We start from the raw sequence: 14,905 nt of genomic DNA, 5'->3' as shown, positions 1-14,905 counted from the left end.
TTTATGCATGTATTTACTTCATTATAAAAAACACGCTTGACCATACCGGGCCCAAGCACAAAGCAGTGGGCCGTCTGTGCTCCGCCCACCACGGGTATCGAAACCCGGATTTTAGCGTTTTAAGTCCGCAGACATACCGCTGAGCCAGTGGGGGCGTTATACTATGAAAACTTAATTGATACATATTTATAGCATAACCACAAGGTCAATTACTATTCTAATCAAAATCCATGATTATTAATTATAATCAGTATGACGCTAAAGAATCCGTTATAATATCACTACTTTTAAAAGATCTAGCATGAACTTTATAAATAAACTATTACCTTCCTCTGATATTATATAGAACTATCCATCTTCTGGTGGCATTGTGTGGAACTAATATCTGTGAGGTTAAGTCGTGATATTTTTATCTCTATAAAACTCAAATTTCGTGGCATTGCATGATCCCTACACCTTGGTAAACCCTCCTAGATACCTCCTTTCGACGCAATATGGACGACTTTTTTACTAGTAACTAAAGAACAATACACTGCCAGAGTCAGTTGTTTTTTTTCATTGGCACACATGTTGTTAAATAAAATAGTAACATTTTTAAAGGTTAAACACCTTAGCTTGTTATTATCATATATTTATAATTCAAGCTCGCCCTATCAACCGTAGTGGGAGAGAACATGCAATATGACGGCTAATCCCAAAATTCGTTGATAAAGTGTAACCCAAGAGTTGACAGTAGGTGGTGTTGGCTAGTTGCCTTCCCTCTCGTCTTTCACTTCAAAATTAGGGATTACAGAGCAAATAGCCCTCATGCAGTTTTTAGAAAAACTTAACAAACAAGTAAGTATAATAATAATAATAAAACTTATTAAGCAAAGAAATAACTGCTTTATTCGTTTTAGAATTTGTATAATTATCTACTCAAAAATCATTTGTATACGGCCTCTTCTCATTCTGAGCTGATAGCCCAGAGGAAAGGCAACTAGTAAACAGCACCTATCGCCAGCTCGTGGGCTACTCTTGTTCTACTGAACAGAGTGATTTGACCATTATTTTTATCTGGCATCCATGGCGGGACACATATTTGCACCAGCGGAAAATCTCTCAACTTCAAAATTTCGTCACATTAACTTTTAGACTATACCATGGTCATAAATAAAGAAAACTGCAATTCACCTACTGAGTTAAATAACGTAGCACATCACCTAACCTACTCGGTAAACAGTCATTAGTACCGAGATTTTAAGAATATACAATAGATATATAAAAAGACAAATAGACAATTTAACCCAATTTAATAAATAGAACTTAATACATACTCGTGTTTATATATATATATATGTGTGTGTGTGTGTGTGTGTGTGTGTGTGTGTGTGTGTGTGTGTGTGTGTGTGTGTAAGTTTAATTCATTAGTCAAGTCTTTTGTAGCCAATCAAATGTTACTGTGACATTCCTTCAAAGCTTCCACGAAGAAGTAGACAGACGTATAGAATTGCACTGTATCTATTATGGCACTTCTGTCATTATGCACAATATCGAGACACAGATACATTGCTCGTGCTACTTGCCTATTTTGAGAAAACTCAGTGTGAAGAGATATGGATGAAAGTAGTTTTACAAATTAATTCCACTTCATGAACTTGTCATGCACTTTGTCCAACCTTCTACCATTTCACGCCCTTAGCAGCAGTGAGCAAACATTCGCTTTGGCAGACCATAGTAAGAAATCAGCTTTGAGATGCTTTTCTGAGTGCAGCACACTTCTAGATGTTCTTGGCATTGCCCTTTGAAGCAAGAAAAAAGTAAAGAATGTTAAAATTTTGTATATCCGAGTTTTGAACTGATAGCATTGACCAAATAAGAATGGTCCAGTTCAAAAATGTTTAGCACTTAGAAAACTTCCTCCAACTTATGATTCTTTTACTTTTCATATCATGACAATATATTACCCGGCTCTGGTTTGGCTATAAGCACACATTCCATTTCCAGATCATCCTCGCGTGACCGATTGTGGTTGGGTATTTGAAGATTGTCAGTTACAGCCAGTTCTGTCCTTTCTACCTCCAGTAACACAAAAAGAACTGATCACATGTCAGCGCAAGATGCGATGTTCCACAATGCGATGCAATGTCGAAAAACATTTGGGATGCTGTGAAGCATTCAAATGTGCGGGCGATTACATGAACATGGACAACCAGTTTTTTTCTCTTTATAAGATTTTCTAAATTTACATATGACTAAAAGCTGTCCTCTACCATTAGGCATTGATTGTGTGTTTCAATTTAGACATACCAAATACTATTTAATGCGATTATGCAAACATGAAAAATGAAAACCTATACGCCTAAATAAATGCAGTTTTTGGGTTGTTTTTCAGTTCTGTTTTGAAGGGGTGGGAAAAAATGTGTGTTTATAATCACCATTTTTAAAGTCAGAATTCATAAACTTATCAAAAGATATATAGCCAACCCCCAGGAGTAAATCGCAGCTATTTTATTTTTCAATTATGTGATATAAATAATCCCAAATTCTAGCACGTTTTTGGAAAAAAATGAACCAAACTGTAACAGTCGTGTCGCTTTTCTTTAATTTAAGGTTTTCAAACTGTGAAGCAAAAAACGAATTGTTTCAAATGTTTAAACGTTCCATGCTTTCATGTTAAAATAATAGGCCTAATTCACAATTTTCTACACTTTTATTTTAAGAGTGTATTCAAGTAGGCCCGGCATGGCCAAGCGCGTTAAGGCGTGCGATCCCTAATCTGAGGGTCGCGGGTTCGCATCCCCATCGCGCCAAACATGCTCGTCCTTTCAGCCGTGGGGACGTTATAATGTGACGGTCAATCCCACTATTCGTTGGTAAAAGAGTAGTTCAAGAGTTGGCGGTGGGTGGTGATGACTAGCTGCTTTCCCTCAGGTCTTACACTACTAAATTAGGGACGGCTAGCACAGATAGCCCTTGAGTAGCTTTGTGCGAAATTCCAAAAAACAAAAAAACAAACAAAGACTAAAGTCAGGAACTAATTTCATTACAACAGCTTTGCTAGCCCACACAGTAACTAACAAATTTAATTTAGTACAGCAACATCAGTTTTAACACTTCCGTTTCAGTAAACGCTTATATTCTACATACGCATTCAGTAAACCAAAGCATTTTTTTTACTTTGTGTTTGTTGTATTCGATATTACAGTTGTCCTCAGCAAACAAACGTTCTGTATGTGTATAGAATATTATGTAACATATGTTTGGCATAAATTAATCGGATTATTTATCTAATTATATTTAATAAATCAAGGTAACAATTATTTTACGTCATGTTAATTGGCTCGAACATATTAAATATTTTAAATGCGTTGCAAATCACAGAAAGTGTCTTTGTTATTTTATTACAAGTTACAACTTTGACAATAAGGAAGAATATTTTTGAAACAGAAACGACGTTTTTGTCACTGATACGATCATTCTAAAATACACTTTGTTACTTCTACCAGTTTTCTTTCATTGACTACTTTATTGGAAGTGATCAAATTTATTTTCCAAAAATCAATTCAGTTTTGAAACTATTTATCCTAAAACTTAATAGCTTTTATATTTCACGTATATTTAAATTAAAATACACATTAATTGAGTCTTCAAACTGTTTAGCCAATACGAATTTAGCAATATACAATTTATGAAAGCAGCACATTACTTAAAATTTATTGAAAAGAAACTCAACCAGTTTCTCGCTTTTAGCTGAATTCATTGTTTTCTCATATAAACATATAACTAAGCGCCTGAAGTCTATTTTCACTCATGCTCAGCATGGCCAGGTGGGAATGGTACAAGAATAACCCAAGAGTTGGCGGTGGGTAGTGATGAATAGTTGCCTTCCCTCCACTCTTAAACTGCTGAATTAGGGTCGGCTAGCTCAGATAGTCCTGGTGTAACTTTGCGCGAAATTTAAAACCAACCAAACAATTTTCACTCAACCATTCGAATATACTAAATTCATATCAACCTTATAGAAATAAAAATAAAATTTGACTTTAAGTGAAACAAAAACTCATCAACCACAATAATGGTGACTTTATTTAAATATTTCAACCTGATATCTTTGGAAATCCAGAAGTGTACTGAAACACCGATTAAAATATATTAAAATTCAGATATTTTAGATATGCAACAGATATGTTATACATTTATATTAATACTTACGTTTCTTTCTGTATACTTTTTGGTGCATGTGACGTGTATTGCGCAAATCCTGCCTGTTATCTAAATTCGAAGATTCTCGACGGCAAGATTCAACAATATGTGGTTTACGAAAATACTAGCGTGCCTTCAAACACTGATGAACGTTTAAGAATCTCGTGTGATTGGTATAAAAACTAGCCGAGAGACACTAATAAAATATAGTATACTGACTGTAGCTGAATAACAATAAGTCTCGAAAGCCATAATTCTAATTAACGCTTATTAGTTGGAAAATTTCAGAATGTGACCAGGAAAGAACATTACCAACTATTCAACTTCAGGGAATTAGCTTCAGACATTAGTATTTCAACGAGGATATTAAATATATTCGTCGCTATAAAATTTCGGCTCGTAAGTGGTGTGAGACCAGCCAATAATGAAGTGCTAGCTGTCTTAAGGAAGATGTAACAATATCAACTCCGAATTCATTTGCTCGTCGTGGAACTAGACCTTCGGTAAAATATTCAGTTTTAGACCAAATAGAACTCGGTATAATTTGTAAAACTCGTTTTTTAGCCATTACTTGTAATAACCGTTATAAGAAAATGTATTATTTTGTATATTAAAATATACTTTTGTTTAGCAAACAATAGTATCAATCTTGTTGGCAAACATCATAAATTTAATAATTACGATATTTAATTAACTTCTAAATTCAACTTAAATTTCCTGTTACTTGAAATTGTTATACGTAATTTATATAACATAACTTATCCATGATAAATTGTAATATATAACAGATAAATGCATAGAAAACTGTCTTATATTCAAGTTCTGCAGAGAAATATTTCAATTTTCTCCACATGTCCATTAGACACACAATACATTGTCAAAATGGTCAAAAAAATTGTTTCTCGGTAAGACAGCTGTAAATCCACAGATTTATAATGTTAAAATTAGACTATTCGATTCCCCTCGATGGATATAGCAGATAACCCGAAGTGACTTTGCTACAAGAAAACACACTGAAAGGAATGTCCTAGGTAATGATTAATTATTTCGTTGGCTTTATAGTCTAAGACTTTATTTACAGGAAACACATTTTCAGATGAGGCTATATTTGTAGGGAATGAGATTTGACTTTTCTTTTAGGCCAAAGAAACTTCATATAAATATGTAAAGTTCGTTTGTTTTTTGTTTTTGGATTTCGCACAAAACTACACGAGGTCTATCTGCGCTAGCCATCCCTAATTTAGCAGCATAAGACCAGAGGAAAGGTAGCTCATCATCCACGGCCAACTCTTGGGCTACTCTTTTACCAACAAATAGTGGAATTGACTATAACGTTATAACGCCCCCACGGCTGAAAGGGCGAGCATGTTTGGTGTGATGGGGATACAAACCCATGTAAAGTTACAATGCAAGTTGGCCCAGCATGGCCAGGTGATTAAGGCACTCGACTCGTATTTAGTTCATTTACTGATTTAACATTTAAATGATAAAGTTATTCTAGAGGCGATAGTTATGACAAGTATCATTACATAACTCGGCAGGAGTTGTATGTTGCGTGTGTAGTTTAGTTGTTGTACTTTGACGTCGCGTTATTCGAACCTTCTGTATTTTTATTATTGCCTTAAGTAAATATTGTAACATCATAACAATTTGTAGTTTGCAAGAAGTTCGAGGCCTCAGTTGAGCAATATATACATGTAGGCAACCAAGCGAACAAAAGTCAAGTCAGGAAAAGTTAGGTTTGATTGCAAGTTTAGTTATAAAGGGGCGACATTTTAAAGCAAGTTTTAGTTTAATGTAGATTAGGAGGATAATGCATTTTTTCAAAGGGTGTTTCGAAGTAACCGAACCCGTCACTGTGGACTTGGACGAAAAGGAGACAATTATTTAAAGTCCTGGATACAACTGTAATAATCCACGGGTTGTTGTAAGTGAATCTATCACTGATTGTATTGTGATAACAGAGAAGAGAAGAATAATTCGTCTTGTTAGTTGGGTTCTAAAGTAACTGGCCAACCTTGAATGGAGTTTAGACAAAAAATTATTTAGTGTGCTCAATCAAACTGTGATATTCTATAACGTAAAGAACTTTTTGACATACGTTTGAATATATTTTGAAACAAGTGGATTGTGCGATGTTCGTTTATTGTTTGAATTTATCGCCAAGTCGCATACATCTACTATAAAAAATTCAGTCCTTACATACACAGAAACATAATACTGAACAACAGTAAATTATTTGACAAATTATGTGATAAGATGTTACAGAAATAATTAATTTATTAGAGGTGAAGGTAACTAACTATAAACACCAAATATTACGAATACAAGGTGCTACCATCTGTTGAGAGTTTTATAAAGTTGCTTCAGTTTGATATTTGTATCTCTGTGATACCGATACAACACAAGTAGTCCTATGTATGACTGCATTATATCTTTTACTGTTAACTCATAACTAAAAAGGCTTATTAAAATAGTATCTTGCGTCTACATACTTAAAATTAAGATTTTCTGCTGATTAGTTATGAATATGTACGATGTTATACGATTTCAAGTGTGAGGCTAATATAATTTTAATTACTTTATTTAAAAATAACGCTAGAGTTCCTGGATTATTTAAGTTTTAGAACTTCATTGAATTGTTTGGTTTGAATTTCGCGCAAAACTACTCTAGGGCTATCTGCGCTAGCCGTCCCTAATTTAGCAGCGTAAGACTAGAGGAAAGGCAGCCAGTCATAGCCACCCACTGTCAACTCTTGAGTTATTCTTTCACCAACGAATAGTGGGATTGATCAATCACATTATAATGCCCCCACGGCTGAAAGGGCGAACATATTTGGTGTGACGGAGAATCGAACCTCGAACCTCAGATTATGAGTGCCTTAACCACGTGGCCACAGAAATAGAACTCGGTAATAAATGGTTAGAGAAGAAATATGATAACACTAGGTTTATTAGATACGCCTGATACGAGGAGTTTGTTATAAAAATTGTTTCTTGTTTAGTCTAAAACTAAGCAATAGATAAAAAACAAAACAAAAAATTAGTTTTTAACGTTGTAAGCTATCAAACTTACTAATGAGCTACCGGAGGCTTATAACAAAAATACAGTATTTCATATACACTTAACTTTTATTGAGTTCACCTAATTAGTAGGACGTTGGATGGCTAGTATAATGATGAAACTATCTGGTTTCCTTCTCTTACAAACGTTGCTTCCAATATGAAGAGTAGTGCCTTGTTTACCATCTCCATCACTAAATTGTCTTTAACAACTTTCAGTAATGAACCAAAGTAAATTTCAAAAAGTAACTTGGCTTAAGAGGCATAGTTAATTTATGAAAGCTACGACACCTTTGATAAGTTTTCCTATATCTCTATATTAATTACCAAGTACACGTGGGAAAAGACAACCTAAAACTAAACACGATACTTTATACCTTAACGGCACTTTATGTGTACAAGAGTGGAAGGCCAGAACAAAGTCCCAGTCGTTAAGTAGAAATCAACCTTAATTTTAAACAGAAACTGGAGGATATGCACCATTTGGCAGCATCCGTTCCCTAATGAGGCTACTGTCAACTGAATAACGGAATTCATTTTCGTTCTTTTAACACGCACAGATAACAACGTGAAGCGCGTTTGGTAACACCACGTCCAGTTACCCTAGTCAGGAACGTTAACTACTAGGCCACGTTTTCGTTCTTACGATGATGAAACGTTGGTACTTCTATTACAACAATAGCTGGATTACCCGTCCCTTGGGTGGAATATGTGTAAACTCAAAATTAATGAAATTAGGACACGAAAAGTTGCTTCCTTTATGTGTAATTATAAAAAAAAACCCGCAAAATGGTCATAAACATTGAAAAGTACAAAATGATAAACCTTAAGTTTTCATGTATTTTCGCATGGACCCAACAAACCTGCATGCCAAATCTGTGGATCCTTTAGCTGGGGCAAATGGGGTTAAAAACGATCCTAAAAAACGCAAAACTGAAAATGTGTATGTCACTACTCATGGACCCAATGAACCTCCATATCAAATTTGGTGAATATCCATTTATTTGGAATGAAGTAGCGATAAAAACACGCAAAAAGTCCATTAAAAACCGCAAAACTGAAATTTTATATGTATTCCCACATAGACTTTACGAACCTTCGAACCAGTTTTGGTTGGGAAGATCCATTCATCCATACCTGCGAGTAGTTACAACTGACAATATACTATATTTATATAGATTCACGTTTAACACTTATGTCTAGAATAGCGGCTTCAAATCTTCCTTTTAACAGTATAAACAAAATACTTTTTTGCCCATTTTATCACAAATAAACTGAACAAGGTTTCGCAAAATCAGTTCCTAGTTTACTTGTTTGTTTGTTTTTGAATTTCGCGAAACACAACTCAAAGACTAGCTGTCCCTAATTTAACAGTGTAAGACTAGAGAGAAAACAGCCAGTCATCACCACCCACTGCCAACTCTTGGGCTATTCTTTTACCAATTAATTGTGGGATTGACGTGGCATTATAACGCCCCCATGATTGAAAGGGCGAACATGTTTAGTGCGACGGGATTCGAACCCACGACACTCAGATTACGAGTCCAACGCCTTAACGTACCTGGCCATGCTGGGCCTCTTGCTTTACTTAAACCATGTGTTCTGTAATTATCTAAGAATCTCTATTACTTTACACTTTAATATTCACTATTTGTTATATAGGTTTAGCAACTTCACACATTCGCCAAATTACGGCTTTCTACATCAACTGTTTTCTAGGTTCCAGCAGACAAACTTCACCTTATCATCGAGTTTATTGTAGTCACTAGGTGATGTATAAATTTTGGTAATGGAGGGGAGAGGTCTTCCACTACATCATAAAACATTTTAAAATAATAGCTTTCTTCACTAAATCTAAGGGTACCTTTGTTTGACAGGTCATTGTAAAAAGGGTGGAATTACAATCCCGCAACACCCAACCCTGGATCCACTAGTGGTAAGATCTCCGTCGACTGAACAGGTATCAAATATGATTCAGAACTGATTGCAATTTCATTTTTACCTACTGGCTGAATACGGCTCATGGTTCTAGTCCCGTTACTACAAAAAAAAAAAAAATCATCATGCTGTGTGCTTTGGGCTGTAGGTAAGTTATAAGGGTGACAGTCAAATCCCACTATTCAGTCACAGAAGAGTAGCCTAAAAGTTGGCAATGGTTTCTGTTGACTAACATCTTCCCTCCAATCTATCAATTCAAAATTAGGGATGTACCCCTTGAGTAATTTTAATATGCTAAAATAAAAGAAATTTTTGCCTTTATAGTCACTTTTTTTATAAATGCATACTGAGTCCAATCATTACTATACATTTAAACCAGACTTCCCTCTATCTTAAAAACGATTAACCATTTCAACGTGAAAAAAAAATCTAAAAATAAAGTACTACATTAGATCAAATGCTTAAAAAAAATTTTTGCTTGTAGTTAAGTACAAAGCTGAGGGCTTATATTCCTAAAACCTGAAGTTAGGTATCAGCCAAAGAAGTAGTAAAGACAGTTCATTGCGTAGCTTTTTGGTTAAACAAAAATAGAATAGGTTACAGTCAATATTATTAAGAAAGCCAGAAGCCGGGCATGATCAAGCAATTAGTGTACCAGCTAAAAATGCTTCGCCCTGTGAGACAGTGGATGAATTGTAAAAATATCGACCTAGTTCCCCTATTTGATTAAAGTACTTAAAGTGGTTGTGGAAATCAGATACCAACTGTTGTCATGTTTTATAGTTTATACATACACCAAGCCTCGTGTATGATTACTATAGTGGGAGCTCCTCCATTAAAACTTGAATCAAATAACTATTTGAATGTTTAAGAGAGACATTTAAGTTTTCATGCCTTCTGAGGAAGGATAAGAGAGTTTATATCAGTAAAGTGTATCGATGCTTTTAAATTGTTTCTCTTTCATAAAAGATAAAATTAGCTTGTGCGTATTCAAGTTCATCACTAACATCCAATCCTTAAAACTATATATCTAATCCACAATCAGCTAAAATATTATAACTCACAACCTTCTGCATCAACACAACCCACTTCTAGCAGATAATAAATACTACATCCATTTAGAAGACCTAATGTTGGGATTTACTCCATGATCAGTACTAACTAACCTCTGAAGGGAACACTCAAAAGTTTAACAGTTTCAAAACAGCCACTTCCTGTGGTATAAGTTTTCAGAAAACCTGCAGGTATGGTTGAATTCCTTGACTATAGATGAAACTAACGAAAAATATAAAGGCAGCATTGTGGACTGCCTATCTTCCCACAACAAACAAGACTTGTTATACTGAAGATGCTTGTTGTAGTTTTTTTTAAAGAAAAAAGTCACATTGGGCTGTCTGCCATGTGCACTGCAGGAAATCAAATCCTAGATTTCAGCATTATAAGTCTTAACAATAGACATCTTGAACACTGAAGACACACAGCAACCTCTCTTTCTCTCTCTAGTGTCAGTGTTCTCTTAAAACAGAAAATGAAAACACAGTCACATTTTCACATGCCAAAGTTTTCACTTCAAGTTCAGCAATGTCATAAATTGTTTGACTGATCCGAGAACATAACAACCAGATGATCAGTATAGTAAAGATGTTTCTTTTAATGTAAACTATTTCACTCAAAACCAATCCAACAAAAACTGCTGTCAGTACAATAACATCCATAGTGTAAAAGGATGAACTGTATTAATCTACAAGTTCCACCAATGTGACCCACAACACAGATGGAAGGAACAATATTGTAAATGAGTGAGGAAACAATGGCACCTATAATGCATGTGTAAGAACTTATGTTAATTGGTTCAGCTCTCAATCCAAACCTGGGAAATGACATCCATGTGGGGGTGTGATTAGGGATCCAGGCTGAAGGGGTGAAATAAAATTTAGACAGCTCACTCCAAAGCTATAACATCCCCTCAGATAAACATGTACAGATATGGAACATCAGACTGGAGAACATACCTATACCAGCAGAATGCGACTGCCCTACTCTCACAACTGAATGATTTTTATTATTTGTATTGTATCACATTCAGAAGGTTATCTTCTTGGACCAACACTCTAGCAGCTTGGAATTGCAAAGTGATAAGGACTCCCATACTCAACTAGAAGAAAAAGGAGTGAGAAAATGCAGTGAAGAATATGGAGGAACATCAAAATCAGAGGCAGGAGACCACTCCTGATTTATTTAAGCAATGGCAGGGTTGGGCAGATATCACCTTCTGCTTTAACCATGAAGTTCGTGGATTAGTACAATCCAAAATGAGCATACGAATGAAGCAAATATATAGTGAAGAAAACTTATGAGCAATTTTATTGAGCACCTGAAATTAACAGTGTGCATTTTATTGGTCATGGAAATTATTAAGTCATCATGGACTTATAGTACAAATTTGACAAGTTTAAATATAACTGAACAGGCACCAGTTGCCAAAGAACAGGATCCATACAGAAAAAAGGAGCATGCCCCTGAAAAATAAGTGTCTATATATATACACACACACACACACATACATATATTTTAGAGAAAATTAATATTTATAAAGTTAAGTAAATACAATCAAAAGGAATGACTGCATTAAAAACAGCAAATCCAAACTACTGACTAATTATATTAGTTATAATCCAAAATCAAGCCAAAACAAAAATAAATTAACAAATAATATACAAAAAAATGCTGCACTAATTAAAAAGATACCAGGGCACAAGCTGTAATTCATTTTTGTTTTGCCTTGATTTTAAGTTATAACAAATACACACATATACATATATATATATTTTACTCAGTCACAGTCTCACAAAGAGCAAAGAATGGCAAAACAGCTTAAAGCCAGTACCCTGATGAAGAAGAAACAGCTACCTAAAGCAGATAATGGGTTTGGTTTTGTTTATTTTAAATTTTGCATAAAGCTACACAAGAGCTATCTGCACTAGCTGTTCCTAATTCAGCAGTGTAACACTATAGGGAAGGCAACTAGTCATCACCACCCCCCACCAGATAATGGGAAATACACAAACACAAGGTTTGTAGTCCCAGAACCTCCAATGTACAATGAAGATAAAGTAAAATTGAGGTGTTTAATCACAGTAAAAACATCAGGAATTGATTATGGTAGAAAAAGAGACAATGATGAAAAGACCTTTTCAAGTAAAAAGGAGAATACAAAGTAGGAAGGAAAAAGTCACAAAGGAGCAGTGCCAAGGAATGAAATAGCAGGAAAATGAACCAATGGAAAGAATCCTTCATACATGCAAGAAAAAATAAACAATCTGCCTGATGTTAAGCTAAGGTAAAATGAGCCAATAGAAAGTGAGGTATGACACCACCATCTCTAAAAAGAGATAAAAAGGCCTGGCATGAACTAAAAAACTAAAATGTCTGTAAAAAGGGTAAAACAACTGTGAAACGTACATAAAAGGGGCTAAGATAAGCTTAGCAGGCTCCACATTAGAGGACTTGGAAGGCCAATTCATAATCAAGTGTAGGCAAGTTGTCAAAATATGTGACCTCCCAAACAAGCTCAGCAGTTTGAGAAAGCAAGTAATAGTGGAAGAATGTTGGGCAGACCTGTACCTAGGGGTCCTAAAAAATGAAAGTAATTGTAAGTAAGTAATAATAACAAAGATATAAAGTTGTTATATTGTAAAATTTAGGATGTGTATATTAACAATAAAAAATTTAGTGGAAGGTATTTATTGAAAAAACAATATATTTAACCAAATTTACAATTCATCAGTAAGATGAATGTCAGGTAAGCCTAAACTAACATTGTAATATAAAAGGATATCACAAAAGGTTAATTTAAAAATCCTAACCTTAGAAGAAGTAGTTACAAACCTTACTATACCTATGTTATTGATATAAAATAACTACAAATAATAATGTTAATATCAGAATATTCAACAAGCTATAACAGTACATACAACATTAACAGCTAATCAGTCCAAAGTCGGGAGATCCAAATGTATGGGCCACCAAATTCAAAGCTAGACAACTTGAGACTCATATTACAATAAATTTCCAAATATATTAAAGCTAACAATTCCTTAATTGAGTACCACCACCTGAAGCCTAGATAATTGTGCTGGAATTAAATAAAAACGTTTTTGAAATGGAAACATAAGCCTTAATGAAAAACAAACAAACAAAAAAAGAAATATCTCCTCTTTGTAGGATATTTAAAAAAAACAAACATGGAAAAAGATCACAAACAAAAATCATCTCAACGATAATGCTTCCAAATGAGTAGTGACAATGAAAGTTTGTTATAGTAAAGAGAAGTGAAAAAAACAAACACACAATTCCACATACTAATCACAGGGTCACTCAATGCCTCTAACAAATAAAGGAAAGAATTAGTTACTAGTTAGGCCTACATAATCATACAGGCTACAAAATATGACAATAATGCTAACTATAAGGTCAATGCTCATTTTTCTAAGAGGTCATACCTGCATAACAATTTACACACATACAGAAAAAAAGTCATTTTTTACACACCAGTGATTTTAGAAAATTGGCTTAAAATAACTACTTTTACGTGTAAAATGTAATTTCATTAAATCTAGTTTACTCAAGTTACATCTAAAAAGTAGTAAAACAATACATAAACAAATAGTGTAAAAATATCAGAAAATACAAAATGGCTAAAAAGCAATTAAAGAGAAAGTGGTTTTGCTTTAAAACTTTAAAATTTGTTTAGTTGGGAAAGACAACACAGAAAATAATACTATTGTTCTAAGGTGTTATGTCCTGCTTGTTACAAAGTAAAATCTTTATAAAATTGCTAAAAGGGCACATTTTATATAAATAATATCACTCCAATGTCTTATAACATTTTGTCAAAACAAAAATGTATTACATGATAGCAAAATACACATTTCCAAAACAACAACGGAAAATACAAGTTGAGACATATCTCCTACAAAAAACTTATTTCCCAATTTGGGAGGTGAAAAAACATTTAACTGACTCTTAAATAGATATATCAATTAAATATTAATTTTTGAGGTCATTATGTCCAAAAGAAATAAAAGAATGCAAGCTTGTACATAATAGTATACCTTGATAACTACTCTAAGATTAATACAAGCAGTCAAAAATTAAGAAACCTGATGCACAGTTTTATTCATACTTTTTGTTATTGTGCATGAATTGGTATAGAAAGTGGGTCATCCATGTTTAAAGATCACAATTAAAGATTCTTAGGTTGAACTTACTGAATTTTCATCAAATACCTGCTCTAAACATTTGTAATACATCATGTTGTAATATAATTTAAATAGGAGAGACAATAAAACTAACTTTAATCAAGTTATATTGAAAACATGACTCATACTTTACCACATAGCTTACGCAATATGGTCTATAACATTTCACATTATATACACTGTACATTATATGCAAAGGATTTAGTTGTTGTTTTCAGCACAAAGACACCCAATGTGTTACATGCACTCTATTCACCAAAGGAAAATGAACCCTGGATTCCAGCACTTCAAATATGCAAACTTACCACTGACCCACTGAGGAGCCAGATCAAGAGGACAAAAGAAAAAAAAAGCAGACTAATACTCAATATGAAGCCCATCTATACAAAAGATGCATCATTCAATCACACATCCCTTCAAGACACATGTTGTACACTCTCAGAGCAGAGATCATTCAT

Source organism: Tachypleus tridentatus, chromosome 13 (assembly GCF_004210375.1).
Source record: "Tachypleus tridentatus isolate NWPU-2018 chromosome 13, ASM421037v1, whole genome shotgun sequence".
Lineage (NCBI taxonomy): Eukaryota > Metazoa > Arthropoda > Merostomata > Xiphosura > Limulidae > Tachypleus > Tachypleus tridentatus.
The sequence above is the reverse complement of the archived record's forward strand: the minus strand, read 5'-3'. Positions refer to the sequence as shown.